The 21,289-nt window shown below is 49.5% G+C and overlaps 1 protein-coding gene across 1 annotated transcript in view; it reads right to left on the reverse strand.

Moving 5' to 3' along the window:
* LOC119462663 (PR domain zinc finger protein 1) overlaps positions 1-17,551 on the reverse strand; it is a 137,463-nt gene extending 119,912 nt beyond the window's left edge. Inside the window, exon 1 of the mRNA XM_037723973.2 lies at positions 16,287-17,551. The gene's annotated coding sequence lies outside the window, so the exon portion shown is untranslated. The remainder of the gene's footprint in view (positions 1-16,286) is intronic.
* Positions 17,552-21,289: the final 3,738 nt, after the last annotated feature.

Raw genomic sequence — 21,289 nt, forward strand, 5'->3', positions numbered from 1 at the left:
AGGCGGGCACGACTCGGGGGGAGCTCAGAGGTGAAGGTCTTCGGTTCGGCGCTGCCGGGTTCATTGATCGCTCCGGCGTGTGTACCTGACCTCATTCCCGTAAATTTCGGGATTTCCTCAATTCGCCTCCCTATCCGCGAACACGTAACACCCCGTGATTTTAAAATTTTCATTCGCCTTTCAAAAAGTTTCGCTTGCTTTTTTTCACTGCTTCCATCTCGCAAGCACGATGGCCAACAAGCTGTAGCAATCGCTGATGACAGAGAGCCCGTAACGTGCACCTTCTCGTCACATTGTCGATGAAAAGCACCCTCAGCCAAAGCAGTCACCGATGAAAGTTACGCCAAAGAGAAAAAAAAAAGAAAGAAAGATCTTAACAGAGAGGGCACCATCATTCTCCAAGTTTAGATATCCATTTTTTTCTTTGTATTTTTGGCTTGTACGAGTACATCAGAGCCGCCACCTCTATGCGTCTACACGACGTAAACCACGCCACAGACGGCTGCTACAAAAAGTGAAAACTGCCAAGTTCAAGGGTACGCACGGCGCGGAGGCTCGTAAGGTGGCGGCGGCGCCCCTTCGCAGAAGCAGTGAACACACAGCGAGCCTAACGGACAAGGAATAGTAAGTGGACGATAAAAAAAAAAAAAAAAACGAGAAAGGAACGTTTGCCTGTATTGCTACAAGGTAGCAAAAGCGAACGTCGCCTCTTTTGTCAACTACCCTTGAAAATGCCGCCTGTGAGGATAAAGTACGAAATATGCATCCGCGTTAAAAAAAAAAAAAAGCCTCACAGTAGGAGAAAAGAGAGGAAAAAGTTGAGGGCTCCTTTCAAGTTCAAACTTTTTTTTGAGGGGAACCCCTCGTTGTCGTGTTTTTCAATTTATTTATCTTTTGGCGGCACGCATATTCTTTTGCGTATGCGGTGACTTTTAGGGGTCCCCATCGTTCACGTATTAATTTCTTTACTGTTTTTTTTTTGTTACATCTTTACTATTACTTTTTATTCGCCTCCCCGTAGCTTATTCTAGGCAGCAACGTCACGGCGACCAAGCAGAAGAGCTGCCGAAAAAATTCTAACAATAAAGGAAATAGAAGGAAGCGCTCACAAACAAAAATGCCAAAATCGTAACTACGACAAAAAAAAAAAAAAAAAGCGGTAGGGGTCGGTCGCCCCGTTGTCGTCATGCTCACCCCAACCTTGGCCTTACCCCTCGTACAAAGCTCGAGAGATCGGGAGGACCCACGATAGAAGGCGGGTCGGGGGGAGCTGTAGGAAAGTTAGGTGCCGTTGTGTCGAAAACCCCACCGCGCCTACAGAAGCCGCGACGGCGGTCTCTTCACCAGAATGAGGAACGTATAGATTTACACCATGCGAACGATCCTTTGCCGTTGTGTGCGTGCATGCGTGTGTGTGTGTGTGGCCCGAACTGCTGTTGAACGGGACCTGCCGCGCCGGTCGAGCAAACAGTGGCTTCGCTAATAGGTTCACGCTTGGAGAGTACGCGCACACAGACACGCATATACACAAGGCGAAGAAGCGATTGCGGAGCACGGGAAGACAGGCTAGGCGGGCAGGTCTCTTGACGACATGCCGGACGTACCGTGTGTGCTTTGATTTTTCTTGTTGGGGGTGGCCCGTCCCATCTTTGAACAAGTTCTTCAACCTTTCGACCGAGACACGGCAGGCTCGATGTCCCTACCGCTGCCGCCTTGTCTGGACCGTTTTCGTTGCCACTTGAACTTGTACGTTCAGTCAGTGAGAAGGGGACGGATGGATAGGATTTGAGAGTGGAGCGATTACAGCGACGTAGGTGCGGGGAAAGGAAAGGGTGTGACGCGGGCGATTGATCGAGGGAGCTCGAACAAGGTCGTGAAAGCGTTAAAAAGCCCGCTTCATGTGCGGCGAGTCGTCCGGGATTTCGGCCGCAGCGGCAGCAGCTTCGGTGCGGTATGCGTCTGACCAATGGCTGCGCGACAGCAGAGTCCAACCACGTAGCCTACGCGCTGACATGACGAGAGTGACACTTGCTGCGTCGGCGGACGCTCGAAGACCGGGCCAACACGTGAAACAAGCTCTTCGCAACAGTAACGCGGCTCCGCTTACAACAGCTATCACTTGTATATTTGGAGGTCACCCATATGAAGACAATGTCCAGCGTCCGAAGTGCTCTGCTCCTGCGCCTGTAGCGGATGCCCGCCATCTGTACTTTGGATGTTCGCTGGGACAAAGACAGTCCGTCGAAGTGTATTCAGGGGCGTGAAGCTGAGCAGCGACCAACCTGAAGACTGCGAACGATAGCTTCATGGACAACGCGTTTTATAAGTCGCTTTTGCAGTACCCGCATAAAACGGGCCTACATATGCTTACATTGAATTACAGTCTGATGTTATGCCGCGTGGCAAACCGAGCGACAAAAAAAAAAAAACGAAGAAAAAAGGAATCGATGACAGACTTATCAGAAACGCCGGCAAATAACAAAGGTATGAAACTAACAAAACAAGGAAAACGTAATTAATTTGGACACGGAGCGCTCTTTCTTACAGGCAGCTGATATACGAAACGAAAGAATAGGTAAGGCGCATAGCTCGCTATGAAACGAACGACGTCGCTTATCATTGCATGAACGTTTCTTCAGTCTTTCCTTTCCGACAGCCACGCATATCCCTTCTTCCTAGTTATTCCCTTTCCGACCTTCAAGAAAGCCCCCGCCTCTCTGACGTTCTCCTATGCCGTCATATTTTTTTTTCCTCCGTGCCTCTTCTCCCCCTTCTCCCCAACCCCCACCTCTACCGTTTTTATTTTCCCGCTCCGTTCCCCATACTTTGAACCGCGAGCGGTGCAATCTCCTCGGCTTTCACTTCCGCGTCGTTTACGAAGCACTACCGGCGAGACCCACCCCATTATCCCGCCCTTCCCTATCAAAAAAGGGCACCGCTCTCCCACGATCGCCGAGATGCCGAAGGTCAAGGTTCACGAGGGATGACGCCTCGCGGTTCGGGAGCAGCCCAGGTAAGAGCAGTGAAACGGGGAAGCGAGAGGAAAAGAAAGCAAGACGTGGCGGTCGCCGGTGGTATAGCTCAAAGGGTGTGCCCAGGGTCGACGAACTTGAACTTGAGGTGAAAGGGCACTTCCCGAGGAGAAATCGCGCAGAACCCGACTCTCGTTCTCTCTTACGCGCATTGTGCTCTGCCGGTGCACGCCTCCGAGCGGGGTTTGCACAAGACGCGCTCTCTCTCTCCCACTCTCAGTGCGTGTATGCGTCTTTCCGGAAATAGTGTCCCGGCTACATCGACAATCGCACTTGTGCAACCAAATGCCACCTCGCATTTCACCTCTGCCTCTTTTCCCCGTGCGAACCTTTCTTTTTTTCTTCTTATTTCTTTCTTTTTCGCTGTTACATTCGCAAGTTATTTTATGGAAGTGGAAGGTACAATGCCCGAAACGAAGGCGTCCACCTTGAAACCGATGGTAATGACGACGTATTGAGAACCAGCATCCAGCTGCTAGTGACATTTTCTTAGTCCTCGTGCTAAAAAAAAAAGAAAAGAAAAAGAAAAAAAAGCACGCGTTTATTCCTGACAGTTTTCACGTTAGTGTGTTGAAATAGTCTACGTAAATGATAATGAGAAGCAGCATGTTGTAAATCCGGGTTGAATAAACCTTATTTCATTACTATAAAACAACGTTACAGTTGCACCGTAAGCAAGGACCCGTCTCACTCATGTGTGCTTTTGTGCAATTCATCGATTAGGTTTAACCTTCCAAGGCATCACTGAGGCGGAGATGGTCACCATAGCGTAAATCTCTGGGTTGGGACCTTCAGGGGTTCCTAAACGCATGCCGTTCTTTTTTTTTTTTTTTTGCTTTTTTTCTTCATTTCTCCCTAGGGCATCGAATCGAACCCGCTACCTCGTTCTCAGCGACGAGGTGTTTGTTTACGTGCGTGTGTTTACGTTCCATTATAAGGGTTCTTTGCCCACGCGCCATTCAGAGATCGGCCACAGCCTCGAACAATAAAGCCGTCACCTTCACGAAGACAGTTGGTGAAACACGACCTTATGTTCTTTGCAAGAACCGCCGCAAAGCTTCTGCAATACCAGGACGCTATACAGTTGAAGGGAAGGAAGGAAGTCCGCAAAACACACGGCAGCTGTCTTCCTGCGAGACCTAAATTAAGCGCTTCGCCAGGCGTTAGTTATATACGTGAGCTTTCGCGAAACCAGGTTGATATATCCGTTAACTCGGCGGAACAGCGATTCCTATCGAAGTGCGCGCCTCGTCCTATACATCCGCGGCGTACAAAGGGACAAGCTCAGGCTCTTGCCAGGGCATGAGCCGTTTCTCGAGAACCGCAGATGGCTCTTTTCAGCACCTCGACAGAGAGAGCACACACCTTGCATAAACGAGATGATCGAATCGCTGACCGTGAAAAGATGCGTCTCCTTCGGATAGCTATAGAGCGACCACTTGAGAAAAAGAAAATGCAAGTAGTTTGCTATTGCAGAAATACGCACGCAGGAAGTAAGATAGAACGTGATAGAAACACGGAAAGTCATTGGTGGGCAATAAGGGGCGAGAAGAAAGAAAAGAAAGAAAGCAAGCAAAGGTGTAAAAACTGTTCCGCCCCGCTACTCTCTGGTGGTATAGACTTCGGAAGAAACGGGAGGAGGGTACTTTCGCGGTTTGCCCTTCAATTTCCGGGTTCCCAGAATCACGCGCGGGAGATAATTTGTGACGTGCCGAGGGGTGCGGCCGATTGTTAACCTGGGAAGGTAGAAAGCAGAGAGCAGACAATATTTAGAGCAAATCAGTAAACGTTAAAAAAAAGGGGGGGTGGGGGGGACATGGAAGAGGAAAAACATGAAGTAAAAAACTAAATAGGAGGAAAGCTTAAAGTGAACCGGGGGAGCGGCGGGAAGCAAGTGGCTTCTTCTTTTCGAGACCCGACGGATGCATTCCCATCAACTCAACGGGCCGCCTTCCCTCGTTCCCCCTCTCCCAATATCCCCCTCCCTCATTCCCGCGACCGTGACCCTTGTTGGTTTACGGTTACGCGTACGCGCTTGACTTCAGGATTATCGTGTTTGGCCGCGGGCCTCTGTGTATTTTTGTATACTTACGCTGCGTGCGTCGTTTTCTTGCGCGTTCGCGGCCCTGACTTCGGACGCAGTTGGCCCGGAGTTCCGGAAGTGATTACTGGAAAGATGCAACTTCCGGTTTGCCGCACCCCCGTAGTTGAGGCGCTCTTCGACCGCGTTTACACGGTGAGGAGTGCCTGGGGTGGCAGGCAACAGTTTTGGTTTCGACTGTAGACCACACACCGGTTGCGCAACGAGCGTTGGTCGTGTTAGGAGGTGATTGGACGCGGTAATTTATGGTTTCCCGTCATGTTTTCAGGGAAAACGGCATCGGTCGTGACGTCACATTGATCCGTGCCTGTCAGTGTCTAGTTCTCGGCTTGCGTGAGAGCATCGAAATAGTAACATAAAAAGTGGCAAACTTGAAGTTCAAGTTCAATCACCTGCCCTGCACGACGATTTTTCGGAGCTGCTGCTTCGAATCTTCGACTCGTTCTTGAGGTCCGGAGAGTCCTCCGTCGTCTTACAGGCACGAAGCCCACATAGTTCTTTATTTGTTTTTCAGGCAGCTGGTCTAGGTCGAATTACCTTCGTGTTTGGTTTGCGGTGGCGCCGTCTTTTAATTGCGCAGTAAGGACGTCCGAACGAAAGCCAGGTCATGACTCGTGAGGTCAACGCAATATATAGCGCGGAACCGCAAAGATCACGTTTTCCTGCTTCTCGCCCAAGCAATTACGAAGAATGATGAATGCCGCTGGTGCCGGCCTCTCTTCCCTTAAGGCGAACGTGCGCTCCGGCTTCATTTACGGTTATGTATAAACAAGAGCGTGTCACTGTGGCCGATATGACGAGCAACAGTGGTTCTTCAAGCATATGCTCGATAGACGTGCATATGCTTGTTATATTGCGTGTTTCGATCGGCTTCTTTGGCAGATGTTGGCTGCTCATCTTGCCCGTGTCAACGGCTGACCGTTTGTCGGATGACGAGATATTTGACCTTCCTTGGCCGGACAGTAAATATAGTTTTTTTCAGGCCATTCAGGCCTTACTTAACGACAACCCTGTACTTCTCGACCCGCTAATTACTCGCAGATACTTAAGTCGCTTAACAAACTTCAACAAACTTCGTCGCCTCGTGACATCGCCACGCTGCACTGTCGAAAGTTCTGTTGCACAAGGTGTTGGTGTCACGAGAGACAATTTCCAGTTGAATTATGTACGTTGACTTGAAAAATAAACAAATTCTTTTTTTTAATATCAATGACATAAACTGTGAGCGGACATTTAGGGAGCAAGCAGCAGCTATCGAAACTTGTCAACACGATACACATATCTCAGTCAAATCTCACCAATTGCACAGAGGCAGTCTCCTCAAATATTACCTATATACGGGAAGCCCACAAGCAAAACGCAAAACCTCGCAAAGAGGTTATTATTCTAATATTACGCAGTCGAGTACGGACCCATGGCTCGAACCAGTGGCAACACCGATGTAGTGGGGCTGCGAAATGTTTGGCTAAGCTTGGTGGCTTTCTTTCCTCCTTCTATTACTTAAAGGAAGCTGGGACGAGTCACCTCCTTATACCGAATTGAATGCACCTCACATACGGTGGGCGACTGAGTATTACAGTTACAGGGATAACATTTTTTTTAAACCTTTCTATCGAGCAAACGACCACCTGCGCGCCCATATGATTAGAACTACCGCAAAAATTATTGGCCTTTGCGTGTATATACAGCCTCTTCCCTGCAAAGAATTCGCCTACACACACACGAACGACCCCCCGTCCCCTTCCCTTCAAAGCATTCGCATACACGCCTCGCAACAACAGGTTATAGCGTCCTTAACCAGCACTGCGCTGTTAGCTCACAACGGTTACGTTTTGCTCAGCTTGTTGCACTCGCTCACGGCCGCAAGAAAAAATTCCCGTCCGCCTACGCCGCACGCTCCTCCGTCTCGAATAGCCTCAACGACAGCAAAGCACCTGCCGGAACGAGTTAAGGGAGACATAGAGACCAAACAAAAAAAAACGAGTAAACGGAGCGTTTTGCTTTCTAGAGCCCGCCGCAACCAACTCAGATCTAGTAATCCTTCCGACGTCAGGGTCGCGTGAGCTGCCACGTCGCTCGGAAGGCCGGCCGCGCCGCGTAATATACATACATAAGGCCTCGCTGCACAACGAAGCAGCGGCGGCGACCTTCGAAGCGGCGACGACGACGTCGACGATGCAACGAGCAGCCGCGCCGCTTCGTAGAAAGAGAAAGCGTGAGCTATCGTTCTCTTTTCTTTTCCGCGTACCACGACCTCCCTTACCCTCCTCTTTACCCTTCACCTATCGCAACTTCCTCCCCTCAGAATTCGCTCCGCTTTCTCGCCGACCGTTTATGAATTTGTATCTCATACGTCGCGCGTGCACTGTAGGATGCACTTGCCTTCCGACAGTCGACCCACGCCGCGTTCGCTCGCAACTTGTCGGGCGTCAAGAGTCGCGAAGCCCTTGCTTGCTCCGCGCGAAGGTGTCTTCTCTTCCGGTTGTTGTTGTTGTTGTGGTTGCTACGTTCTTTCGGATTCTTTGCGTGTTTGTTTCGCACTATAGACACGCGATGCGCGCCGCGTACTAACCGGAGGACGCTGCTATGCCCTCTGTGTGACCGCGTTCTATACGCTGACGATGAAGCGCGGTGCGACCAAGGAGGTTATAAAAACAAAACCTCCTTGGGTGCGACATCGTGTCTCGAAGGAGAGGACGCCGTGCTTGCGCAAACGCCACTGAGTGACGCGACACCCAGACTTGTCGCACCCGTCGTTGTGAAGCAGCAGCGTCCGTCGCCTTGTCACCTCCAGGGTTAAGCGAACGGTGTCCATTCCAGAGAGAGAGAGCGAAACGCGTGCTCGGTGAGGGTCGATGTGTCTGTTTCCTGCGCGCTAAGAAATCAAAATTATATCGCTTTCTTCATTTCTTCCTTTCTTGAAAAGTTAGCGAACGGAATGACCGACACTTGTAGTGCACATGTGCAGACGCGAGATAAAAATTCGGAGGCCTCAGATGCTACAAAATATTTGTTTTCTTTCTTCTTTTCGCAGCCTATACATACAGGCTGAAATCAAGTGGTTTTCAATGGCGAGTGGTTTTCACTCAGTGACGTCAACGCGCGCCTCTTCTACCAAAGCAATGCATTGGCTATCGAGAAAATTTCACGTTGCGCGGTTGTGCTGTAGGAGTGAATGCGGAGACATATGCGACCTTCAGGGCAAGGTTGATGGCCTCCCCTCAGGTTATCACGCAGAAGTAATTGCGCGACCTCCTAAGCGATGCCGCACAAACGTGCAGCCTCACAGGTCAGTATATTCCCGGCAATTAAATAAAACCGAGCTACTGAAACTACTTCCAATTAGTGCGAAATGTTTCATTTCAGTCATTTGTGAATATGTGTGCATGTGTACGCAACACTAACCTTATCTGACACTAATCCAACAATAACCTAACCTGACACCAGACCCAAAACCAGACGCAACACTAACCTAACCTAACATTCCAATGCCACTCGCAGTCATGGCGGTACAAGGTAAGTGCTTCTGGAGAAACCTGAAGCTAAGTTTAGGAGTAAATACAGCATAAAACCTACATGACACAAGACACGGGTCATTAGTCTGCACGTTCTTTGGACAACTATATGAGCAATACTGATACAGTATATGTATAAGAAGCCGCATACTGCTGTTGCAAATAGCTGTTAATGCCACACCTCTGTAGATATGCGTGTATCATTTCACAGCCAAATACAGCCCACCGCAAGAAGATCACTTTCAAAAAAGGGGAAAGTGCACAGCGCGATGGATTCATCAACAGTTTCGGAAAGTTTGAGAGAGCACTGCACAGCTTCTCCACGTTGTCGTATACGGCCCAGCGCGCTTGGGTCGATGTTAATTGTAATTGTCCCGTTCGTTAAGTTCACCCCTTTCGTACGGAGTTTCACCCGCGCTCTCTTTGGTCGAGCGAAAAACCGGAAGAGTTAACAGAGTTCCAGTGAGCCGGCCGCGTCGTATAATTGGCGGAGGCTGCGCTAATCACTGGTGGCGGCGCCCAACGATCCGGAACGAGAAAGACTCGTCGGGCAGGCTTCCCCGGCTAGCATCAAAAGCTGCGCCGAGACAGAAAAACAAAAAAACTCGATGAGGTTCTATAAATAGCTCTCTGGAAAACGTGAGCAATGTTGGAAACCCAAATCGCCAGTATATACATAACCGGTCGACCATTCAACGTATATAATACTGTAAAGGGGAGATTTAAAAGTAGTTGCGCAAGCGATCGAAACAGGTTAAGGACCAACAGCCTTAGCCCGAGCTCGAGTCTCGCGCCAGTGCGATGGCAGGGCGCACAACGCTGCTTGCATCTTCCTCTTCTTAGCAACATACATACATACATACATACATACATACATACATACATACATACATACATACATACATACATACATACATACATACACGCACGCACGCACGCACCACGCACACGCACACACACACACACACACACACACACACACACACACACACACACACACACACACACACATACATACATACATACATACATACATACATACATACATACATACATACATACATACATACATACATACATACATACATACGTGTGCTTCAATCACCAAAATAAGTTCCGTAACGCACAGATATGGCCCCTCCGCTCCTGCAGAAATCGTTCGTACCTTTTCTTAGTTTCTACTGCAATCTTCCTGGCTCTGCATCCTAAGGCATGATTCTAATCTCGGGAATGCACAGTTCTATTTGATGATTTCCTTGTTTTCTCAGTTGTCATAAGCGTTAGTGCAAACCTCTCTCTTGTGGACACGTGCTTTCCTCTCTTTGTTCATAAATCTAATGCGACTATTTGCATGGTTATGCTTTCACTCGTAAATATTACGTCTTATAATGTGATTTGATTATAAGAGATTTAATTTAATCATAAGGTTTGTACCGAATTATCGCAATTTCAGTTATATGCTTCTTTGCACACTGCATCGTCCAAAGAATTCGCCAATTCGGAGCTACGATTTCAATGGCTGCCTCCGCGGCCCAATACCAATTTTGCAGCGATTTTCACACGACCACAATACAGTTTGAAGAGAAAAAGAAAGCGCAATGTAAGTTTGATGCTACGTTAATGGTAAATAAACAAACATTAACAGCCTTATCGCAGTAGATGCAGATTGGGCAATATGTCATGTTATGTCAATTTGAACACAGTGTGTTTTTCAACAGTTCGTGAGTGTTTATAGGTGACATTCTAACGATTTCACAATAAGGATTGTGTAAAGAACGGCTCAGTGACGACGGTATGTTAGTGGTCTCTTCGACCCACTAGTCTGAACCAACTAGACCGGAAAACAACGTTACTAATGTTAGTGGTTGTTTGAGGCTCGATGCCAACTGTGTGTATGATGTAAAAAACGCGAAAATCAAATTGAGTCACGTTAATAAAATACTAGAAAAAATTTGAAAATATTATTTCGCGCATGAAAATACTTTTTTAGATATTAGAGAGCGAGAACGTAATAAATAACACCGCAGAAACATCCGAAGCAACAAGCCTGAAGACTGGACAAATTCATGTACATTACCCAACCCCTTACAGAAACTGTGAATACCATGGTACTTTTATTGAGTTCTTATTGCTTTCCACAGACTGTCTTTTGAGATTCGATTGAATTGCACGTATCCATCTTGTTGTCATTCCCGTGGGAGGCGAACCATTGGTATTGAATACTGCTGTTCTTCTATTGAGTTTTTATTGCCTTCAACACACTGTCTGTTGAAACTCGATTGAATGTCACGCGTGATTTGTGTTATAGGGGGATCATTCCCTTGATGGCCGATCGATCGCAGCGCCAAAAGTTGCTTCTAGTCAACCACTGCAGAAAGCTCAACGCCCCGAGCCACCGCGGCGGCGAACTCGGGGAAGAACACACACAACGCTCGGAGTGCGGAACAGGAGCGGTGTGTGTACGCTATGCGCCAGAGATGCGGTCTCCAAACTATCGCGCCGCGCTCACACAGCGGGGGGGCATAGCGGAGCGCGCGCTGGATGGGGGGGGTGGGTGAGGTGAGGCCCGCGTAACGGGCGCCGTATACGCGGCCGCTTCGCTTCGGGAAAAAGGTTTTCCCGGCCGTCGACCTTGCACGCAACCTGTTGCGGCAGCGGCGGGGGCCCGACCGACCGACCGCCGCCGTCGTCGTCATCGCCGTGCTTCCGCCATGCGACGTCGACGGTGCGCTCGCCGCACGCTTTCGGTCTTTCTTTATTGTGTTTTGTTCTCTTCTTTCAAATCCATATACGCCGCCGAAGCAGCGGCAAGCGCGGAAGAGGTCTCTCCTTGCGCTAGCGTATAAGCGTCCGTCACGTTCCGTGTCCTCCGTATCATCGTTCGAGAAGGGAGAAGAGCGCCGCGTGGGGCTGCTGGAGGATGCTCGTCCGTTGTGTGCCCGTCGGGGATGCTCTGGGCATGGTCTGCTGACGAGCACGAGGTCGCGGGTTCGAATCGTAGACCGCTGCGGGCAGCATTTCGATGGGGAATGCGAAAACGCTTGTGCATATACTTAGAAACTAGGAGCCCGTTGAGGAACCGCAGGTACTCTAAATTAAAACTGCGCCTTTTCTCGTAGTCCCAGTTTGACGTTTAGACGCTAAACTCGGTGATTTAGTCCACGCTGCGTTGTTCCGCCTGGGACAGTGGTTGCGGGTACTTCGAGAGATTTGAAAACTTTCGAATTGCGCTTTTGATGTTTACCAGCATCTGTTGTGACGTCAGATAGATAGATAGATAGATAGATAGATAGATAGATAGATAGATAGATAGATAGATAGATAGATAGATAGATAGATAGATAGATAGATAGATAGATAGATAGATAGATAGATAGATAGATAGATAGATAGATAGATACGAGACACACGCCCGATTTACTGCCCTCCACTGGGAGAAGGACGTTGTGAGTAAGAAAAGAAGGGAGATGGCGAGAGGGCACTGGCAGTGCTGCTTGAGATACCATTGTTTACGGCTGGGAGCGAAACGCAACTCTTATCAGACAGTTATGGCAAAGCGTGGTCAGCAAGGAGCAGTTTAGGGTCATTTCATGTGCTCGCGTTTCCAACTGTAGGCCCGTGGTCCTTTTATCGCTTGCGATTGGCATCAATAACAAGAAATACGGAGAAGACAGGACGCACCCTTCGTAAGCTATGTCATACTGACTTGCCCGAATGTATATATGTGTTGACCTGCAGTACGTTGTTAACGCCGCAGCGGCAATCTAAGGCGCACGTTACAGCTGCTGAAAGGAAGTGCTTCAGGTCTACGGTTTATGTAACCGTCGGCATGTGGCTACACATAGTGCACCTACTACGCCACTTGGAGTAATGGTATGCAGAAGCGCAGTGGACGCAAGCAGCTTATGGCAGTCGGATTGCGATTGTGCTCAAACGCATGCCTTGTTCCGGGGCGCATTTGGACATTTGACGAACGTGCGGGATTAACGTGGAGATCATTTCACGAACGTTAGCTGACTGTAAGACTTGAGCACGACAACACAGACGGAAAACATGGATGTTTTTTAGACAAGTTCGTGCAGCCATTATAGTTCATGGCGGCAAATGGACTTCAGAATGCGTTGCTTTCTCTGCCTTGTATTTTGGCCGCCTGAGTACAACGCTACCGTCAAAGACTATGCCACGTACCTATGCACATCCTGGTGAACGGTTTACTTGACTTAAACGTTTCGGAGCAACCTTATAAGCTTTAGGAAAACGAAATCATGCATATGCACGTCTGTGACTACAGTCGAGCCCTCGTGTATTGTAGTTTCTGCGAGTTCAAGTTCTTTGTCGCAGTTCAAGTACTTGTCGACAGTCCACTACTTTCGACATCGCAATGACTCACAACATCGCAAGGAACCCTGCATTCGCACTTGTATATAAACACACACACACACGCACACATGCACGCTTATGATTGCCGGATCTCGGCGGGATATGCTTGCACAATATCCTCCTGAGGAAACAAAATGAGCTCCTCCCGAAGAGAAGGTTATATAAATGAGCGTGATGTGCCGTGAAGACAGGATGTTCTGCAGCGCCACCCCGCGGCGGCAAGCGCAGCGTGTGAAGTCGTGCACGGTGCGATAGCATCGCGTGCGTAACGATGCCATAAAACGCCACATGCTTTCTAATCAATCACGCTGATTACACGCGTGCATAGGTTGCCTGCAGCCTCCCTCCCCGCTCTCCCCCCTTCTCGGGTATAAACCTGTTGCGCTCTTCTCTCGCGCCAAGAAGCGGCTGTGCTCCTTCGCTGCGAGTGTGTATAGCATATATATATATATAACAACGACAACGTGTGTTCTAGGATAGCCTGATGTTGATTTATCACGCGGTGTCCCTCTTCTCCGTCTTTCGTTCGCTCGCTATTAAGGTGTACGTAGCAGGCAACCGAAGACGAAACAGACCCTGCTGTGTTCGTGTAAGAGACGTCCTTTCTCTCTTTCTTTTTCTATCTTGTTTGTCTATAGCTGTCGGCAGCGCCGAGATCACGTGGACATATATACACTCTCGAGGCATTTCGATCATGATCGCGTTTGTCCTGGACCGCGGAGAGATTAACAACATTGACAACGCGCTTTGGGAGAGGACTGGAAAAGAGAGTGAGCGGTTGAGGCGCGGTGCTCTTGTGCCGAGACGGGCGAACGTTGTGATTACTTCGGTGAAACAGATATTTGTCAGGCTTAAAGGGGCACGTGATGAATGGTGCCCGAGATTATCCTACCGGGATACGCGCTTTCTTTCTGGAGGCTATAAAAATGTCGCCGCTGCGGCCGTTATAGCGGACTCTCTCTCTCTCTCTTTTCCAGTTTGACCAGAAAATCATGGAGCTCGCATTATTTGTTTACAGTTTTTCTTTTCTTCCTTTCGTGAGATGTTCTCTGCACACCGGTAAAGAAGTAAACACACAATTACAGCGTCTCTCGGTTTGGCGAATGGGATGAGATTAGTGATGTTTTTATAAGGCTCACTCGTTACATCGTAAATTGCATACGTCCAACAATTTTCGTGCAACATAAGCTTGCTGCCGACGTCACGCATAAACACGGAAATCAATGTATAAGAGTCAAGATTTGAATTGCGTCCGCGATGGCGACATCGATTCCACCACCACCGTCTTAAGCAGTATAGTGTGATCATCAGTGCGGCTAACTTGTCACACATCGGCGGACACCTGGATACATGAAAGAAGACGCTATGCCAAAACCCGTCACAAATATTATCCGGACATCTTAACGCAGTCTCCATCCCTTCCAGCGGGACATGACTGGAAGCAAAGCCCAAAACAATACTGCTATCACGTCCAAGTTTGTTTGCGGGTCTCGCAGTTCAAAAAAATTCAATACAAGTGGTCATCGCGGAAGCTTCAAGGTCACGTGTCGATTTCACAGCTATAGGAAAGGAAAGCGGCCTCAACTATGGTCTGTGTCGATCCTGCGGTTCTACAATGCATTTGCAAGCGTGCATCCGTCGTCCTTTGAAAACAATTGATTGTATACACGGCGACATCCTAGCAAACAATTGGGATATCTAGTCTGCAGAGCGTTTGCATGATAGGTGAGACAAAGTTGCACTAAAAGGCATCGCGAATTAGTCCACAACAAAAGCAACAGCAAAAATTTTGAGGTTATAACTTAAACGTGCTAAAAATCAAATAAATGTGTAATGCCCCAAAGCAACCAACGGGCTATGAGAGAGGTCATATAGCGGGGGTGAGGGGCTCCTGGTTAATTTCAACCACCTCGATTTCTTTAACGTGCAACCAAAGCTTAGTAAACGAGCGTACTTGCCTTCCGCCCCCAGTCGAAGCTGGGATTCGAACCTGCGACTTCGTGTAGCGTGGTGTCTTCTTTAACTTCATCTCATTGACAGAAGCTAAGCATAAAGCGTATCTGCTGTACATTTTACCTTTCTGAATATGCATGAAAAAAGAAAAAAAAAAGTTAAGCCACGTTTCTCGGCTAGGGCTTCGGCTGTTGTGCGTCGTAGTGCTCCTGCGCTACTACGAGCCCCGTAACGTAGGGCACCGGGTTGATGTTTTTACCACCTGGGGCTTCTTTAATAAGCACTCGTATCTCAATGCACAGGCGTATTTGCATTTAGCCGCCGTCGGAATGCGACGGCAGCAGCTAGACACGCACGCGCGCACCGCGACTGCATGGAAGCTCTAAGCGGTACATTGTATATCCTGAGCTAGGAGACGTAGCCGTGTTCACGTAATAACCGTAGAACCTGCGAGAGTTCTTTTCGTGAGAAATTCAACCAGAATGGAGGCACTAATCGAAGTACGGATATTTCTGCTCAATTTCACGTAAGGTCATTTCCTAGTGCTCATCGTTAAACTTAAGATATTACGATTTCACGTTTCCACTACGCACGTGGCGCGATAAAGTGCATTTCACGTTACCGGCGTGTTGCTTACACCGTTTCAACACTTCTGCGACATCGGCCCGCGAAAAGCTTTAGCTTCAGGGATTCAGCTTTAGCGATTCACTCAGTCGGTACATGTACGTAAGAGATCAACTTTTTGTAAATATGTTGTCCGAGGGTGGATATTTTTCTGCGCCATTCTCTTACAACATCGTGTCATGATCAGGTTTTGTGCCAGTATTTGTGGCAGCGGCTGCCACATTCTTCTACTAAACACGAGGTCGAGGATTCGATTCGCGACCGCATGGCGGTGAAGGCTTTATCCATGGATGCATTTTATAAGAACCACAGCTGGTATAAGTTTTCTTTAGAAATGACATCCACAGGTCATAGCTTAGTTTGCAGCTTAGCGAGGCAAGAAACATATCCTCGGGACGTAATAAAAGCTAATGAAAGCAAAATGCCCACGAGCATGGATTTGGGTGCACGTTCGAAATAACCCAAGTAGTGGGCAAATTTCATCGACAGCCATCAACGGCGGAGTCTACAACAGCCCACTTTGTGACGTAAAGCATCATAGATTGTTTATAAGCGTAGCCGTTAATAAAACTCTCGATAGCCGAATGCCCAAAGCCGGTACATTGCGCTCCCGACAGGCTTCGTTCTACGTGCACGCCTCAGGCGCCCGAGCAGTCGGCTTCGCCGCACGACAACACCTACCTCGGCTTTCCTGTATGCCCTGGGTCACGCCGCTTGCGTGCACCGTACGACGTTCCTGCTTCCGCCCGTTCCGGTAGCGGTCGTTCAACTGTTCCGACAGTATATCCAAAAAATGCGAACCACAATTCACTGACGATCAAGGTCAAAACACTTTCACTTTCCCATTCCTTTCGCGCACTTTCAAGAACGAACCGTCTCCGGAGCATCCATGACCGTTTCACTTGCGAGGCTGATGAACTTTTTTCCGTGTGGATTCTTAGAGAGGGGGGCCAAAAGGCACGCCCTTCTTTTTGACCTTCTTGAAGGTTGTGGCCGTGTCTAGCCGACGGCGGTTCATGCTGACGCCGAGGGCTTCGGGACCACGGGCATCGTCAATGCACGGGCCCAGTACACGGGCTTGACGCCCTCGCTCAAAACCCTACGACGGACGAGCGGCACACAGTACCAGCACCAGAGGTGTGAAGGGCGCACGGAGTGTGTAATGTTGAGAGAGAATGCCGAACAGGCCCAGTCCTCCCTTCCCTCCGCTCCTCGAAAGGAACTTCGTGCGGAGTTTGTACTTCGGGGTTTTCGCCACACAGTAGCACACAACCTCGGTTCGGCCGGAACGACTCCCCTTCTCCCGGCAAGTTTCTGCTCTTCCGAAATACAATCTGCCACTTCTTTCCTCTTCTTCTTGAAAGCGCTAGAACGACTCCCTAAAAGTTAACTGGCAGTTCCAAGAAAGATTCGCTTTTCTGGGCACTTTCGGATGATGAACGTTGCTTCGAGCGTCACGTGTTCACTTGTTCGTATGAACCGATCTTCTTCTACTAGGGTTCTTGTTCTGGCGCAGTTCACATCCTAGACTACGGTGCGAAGACACGCGACGTCCGGAGAGGTAGCGAAAACTACCGACACCAGCACAGCAAACACGGTTGACGGGAGCGAGCGAACAAGCTTGTCGAACGCACCGCGCAAGGGATGACGGAGGAGGACGCCGGCGACACGGTACCCGTCGTGTTCCTCCGGCCTCACGCGCGCACTGTCGCCGGCCACGCGGAAGTTCGTCTACACAACACCACAAATGAGTCCACAGCCACAATCCGGCGGGCGGTTTTCTACCGCTCTCAAATAAATACTTGGAAGCACCGGGGTCCCCAAAAGACTCGCAAAGAGATGCCGGCGCGGAAGAGTTACGTCGAGTCGCACGCAACGTGCTCTGGAAGCGTTTTCGCCGGCACACGGACGGGTTGGCTTGGCTTGGCGCGCGGGGCGACCCTCCTCGGAACGTTGGTTTGTTACGCCTCGAGCGGGCGCTGAGGCCGACTAAGCGGACAGGTTGCAGCGGCGAAAAAAAGCGGCAGGTTGTAAAAGGGAGAGGAGGCGCCGGAGGTCCCGCTCTACCGCCGCCCTCCACCGCTGCTGCTGCTTCTTCTTCTTCCTCCTCCGCGCGCTTTCCCTCCCCCTCGTGAGTGGCGGAAGTGACCGCCGCCGAACTTGACCCCATTCCATCGAGGGGTAGCGAGCGCAACCCCCCCCCCCCCCCTTCTCTTCTCCTCTCGTTTCTAACGGAACTGGCTTTGCTCCGGCGGTACTAACCTCCTCTCCCTCCGCAGGCCTGGCCTTCACGCTTCCCTCTCTCCTTTCCCTCTCCAGCCGGTGTAGCAGAGCTCACTCCCTTGACTGGCTTCGCGGTCAACGTCTGTTTCGCCGCCGGCGGCGGCCAAGTGCACAGGCAGCGGCGCTCTGCTAGCGCTGTCTCTCTCTCTCCCTCTCCCCCCTCTCTCTCCCTCTTTGTTTTGTATATGCCGTCATTTTAATTTTCGTACGCCGTATGCAGCTTCCGATTCTTGCTTTCTGTCTTTCCGCATCGTTTCATTAACTTTTTGTTTCTCTCTTTTGTCGCTATTGTCTTGTTGGTGCAGTTCACCCCGGACGTTCTCAGTGAAGGCCGAGCGCTGTCACCGCTCGCGTGGCTCCGACCCTGCAACGGGCACTGCATCATCCCTTTCGGGTCAACGCGTTTCATCCGCTGTCCTCCATCATTTTCGCTTCCTCCTGCGCAGGCCGACCGCTATGCGTCGCTTGTGGTCGCGCGAAAGCGCACCTTGATGCATTAATGTAGAGGACCGCGAGACACAGTGTTACTTTTATTTATCAAAGACCATCTTTCCTCTTACATGGTTTCTTTCTCTCTTCTGGTGCTGCGGTCTTGTGTGGGAGCCCACACGAGACTACAGGCAGGTCTCTCAGTAATCGGTAAGAGAACTGTGTTGCAATTATCGTGTTGCACGAGAAAGCGACTTCACTACCATCACATGCACCAACCGGAATTTTCCGATTATAGCTTGATGTGCGAACTGACGCTGCATTGAGCACTGACTGAACTTACCACTGCAGCTTTTATTTATTTATTTTTTGCATTCCCATATGCCGCATGCACGTCACGGACGCCATGTTGTTGCCCTGTTCCACCCTGCCCTGTTCACAGCTTCCACAGCACCGGCGCGGATAACAGGAAATAAGCGGATCGTGAAACAGGCCATGCAGCTTTCTGCCGTACTGTCCGTACACCAAACAGGCGCGACCGTAGGATACGTCGGTGCACAAGCCCTATAATGACGACTCCTGTACTAAAGTTTCGGCGTCGCATCATTGTGTAACGTCGCACAGCATTGTAGTAATCGAATATGGCGGCCGTGACGACTACATTGCTAGACATCTATGCTACAAGGTGCTTGCAAGCTTTCTTTCAGAATTATTGGCAAGAGAGCCACGTTACAGAAAATACAGCCACTGAAGACGCCTATACGTATATTGCTACCGCCTGGCAAGTCTGTGACGACGTTTTGAGATTGCTCGCATAGACATAAATACTACGCACTCGAGGGGTATCGCGCGGCGCTAACTATAATAACTTCACTCAAGGAAGCCGAAATCTCAGGTGCAATGAGAGGTTACCTATAGCGAACAACCTTTATACCGTGTGCACTGCGCCAATTGTATGCGTTGCATTGCCCCATGCCACATTAGGTATGCAACGCCGTGTTTTCACTCAAGAAGCGAAAACGCAGACCGTTTCTCCTACAGCTACGACAATCTACACTGAAGGAACGAACAGGTGTGGCTAATATGTCATGCACGTAAAGAAGAAAGCTGCGTGACAGACTGCCTAAAGTGTCCAAGCGATGCGGGCTGTGTTGCATACAGTGCTCCGCGATTGACACGTGATACTCGGACCGCATGGTGGCCGACGCTTTTTGCGCCACCGGTGAGAGCTGCGAGATCGCCGAGGGGCAGAACGCAGTCACGATGCATCACAAGGGCTCTCGCTTTCATGTGACACAAAAATTGCATCGTCTCGCTTTCCCCGGAGCCCACTGGTGGTGCAAAAAGTGCCGACAGCCACACGCTCCGAGTATCGCGTTTCAGTCGCTGAGAACTATATTTATGTACTTCGCCAAGTGCTCGCTGTCTGCGTGTGACCTCTTCTCTACATTATATGACGATTGGCTGCTGCAGCGTTCGAGGGTTCCGTGTGCTTGTTAATAATGAGGCGATGCTCCAATCGAAGTTCGTACATTACACCAAGCGTCCGAGTTAAAGCAATAAACCGTTTTTTTTTTTACATCATATCAATCGTTATTTACAGACACGTATTTACGAAAGCGTTCAGCGGAAGATTCCATCGGGTTTTCGAATCGTACCAACTGTCACGACCGTTCGTTGCCGCGTTTATAGATTCCAGCGACGCGGCATATCTATCGTGCCACCGAACCGTGACAAATTCCAAAAATGCGTGCAGCTATAGACAGATGTAAGTCTCACGATTCCAAGGTGGAAACAGATCTGTGGGTGGGCAAGGCCGCTCTAAAAAGCGATGCTAATTACTTTTTCTGTTCTGTTCTTGTTTTTTTTTTTTTAAGGAAAAGTCGCAGCGATCGAGCCACCGACGGCACGCAACCTCCGTCAGGCCTCACGCGTAGAGGCCGTAAGCCTAACGAACACGCGGTCGCGCTTGTGATTATTGCCGTATAAGATGCGATTCAACTTACCTCAGTGTCGCATGACTTGACGCTTATCCAAAAACCGCTACAGGCTAGTCTTTGGTGTCTTATCCCGTTTTGTTGTTCTTGCGGCGGCTGGCGTTTTGGAAGCGCTTATAACCTTGCAGCTGCGCTTCAAGCTCATGTGTGTGTATACCATGTGTATGTTTCATGTACGAAGGCTCCTTCCAGCTCGTTCATATGCGCGGAGGAGAGGTTGAATGCTAATCTAGAGTATACACCGAGGTTACGTTGCTCGGACAACACATCGTCGCCCCCGCAGGTCATCGCGAGTTATTTATCTCTTCGGTCCTTATCTGCTATTTGAGAGAAGCGAGATTTCTTAGAAAGCCGCGGCAGTGCGTGAGGGGTCTTTCTTTTAATGCATTCCCCTCTCTCCTTGCTTGCAAGAAGCAGCAAAATTTGTACAAGTATTTTTTCTTCGTTGCAGAGAAATAAAGGAAATGCAGGAAGGTTTACCCAGACGCATGTCCGGTTTGCTACCCTGCACTGGGGGAAAGGGTCAAAAGGAAGAAAAAGGAGAGTATACTAAAGTTACGCGAACACGTAAAGGTGCGCACGGAGTCTATACACGGTCACAAACACCCGCCGACTTGGATCTCGTTGCTTCCTGGGCTAATCACGACGCGCACGGCCACGGTCTGAGGATCTTCGCTACCCGAAAACGGTCTCGAGTCCATCAAGACTTGGACATTCGTAAACGAGCAATTTTCTCTGGCCTAACTGGTTGCCCACGACTTCCAGATGGCACACTATAGTTATTATTACGCGTTCGCAGTGCGCACTGCACGGTAGGATAATGTGCTCTCCTTTCACTCTATTACCTTAAAGACCCTAAGGCGGTATTACGTAAAGGGTGGGATAGGAAAAATGAAAATAATAATTACTGTTCACTTTGTCACAGCGCGTAATGTGAGGTAAGGTAATTTTTTTTTCCGCATAGCTGAAACTGCC

This window comes from Dermacentor silvarum, chromosome 8 (assembly GCF_013339745.2).
Source record: "Dermacentor silvarum isolate Dsil-2018 chromosome 8, BIME_Dsil_1.4, whole genome shotgun sequence".
Lineage (NCBI taxonomy): Eukaryota > Metazoa > Arthropoda > Arachnida > Ixodida > Ixodidae > Dermacentor > Dermacentor silvarum.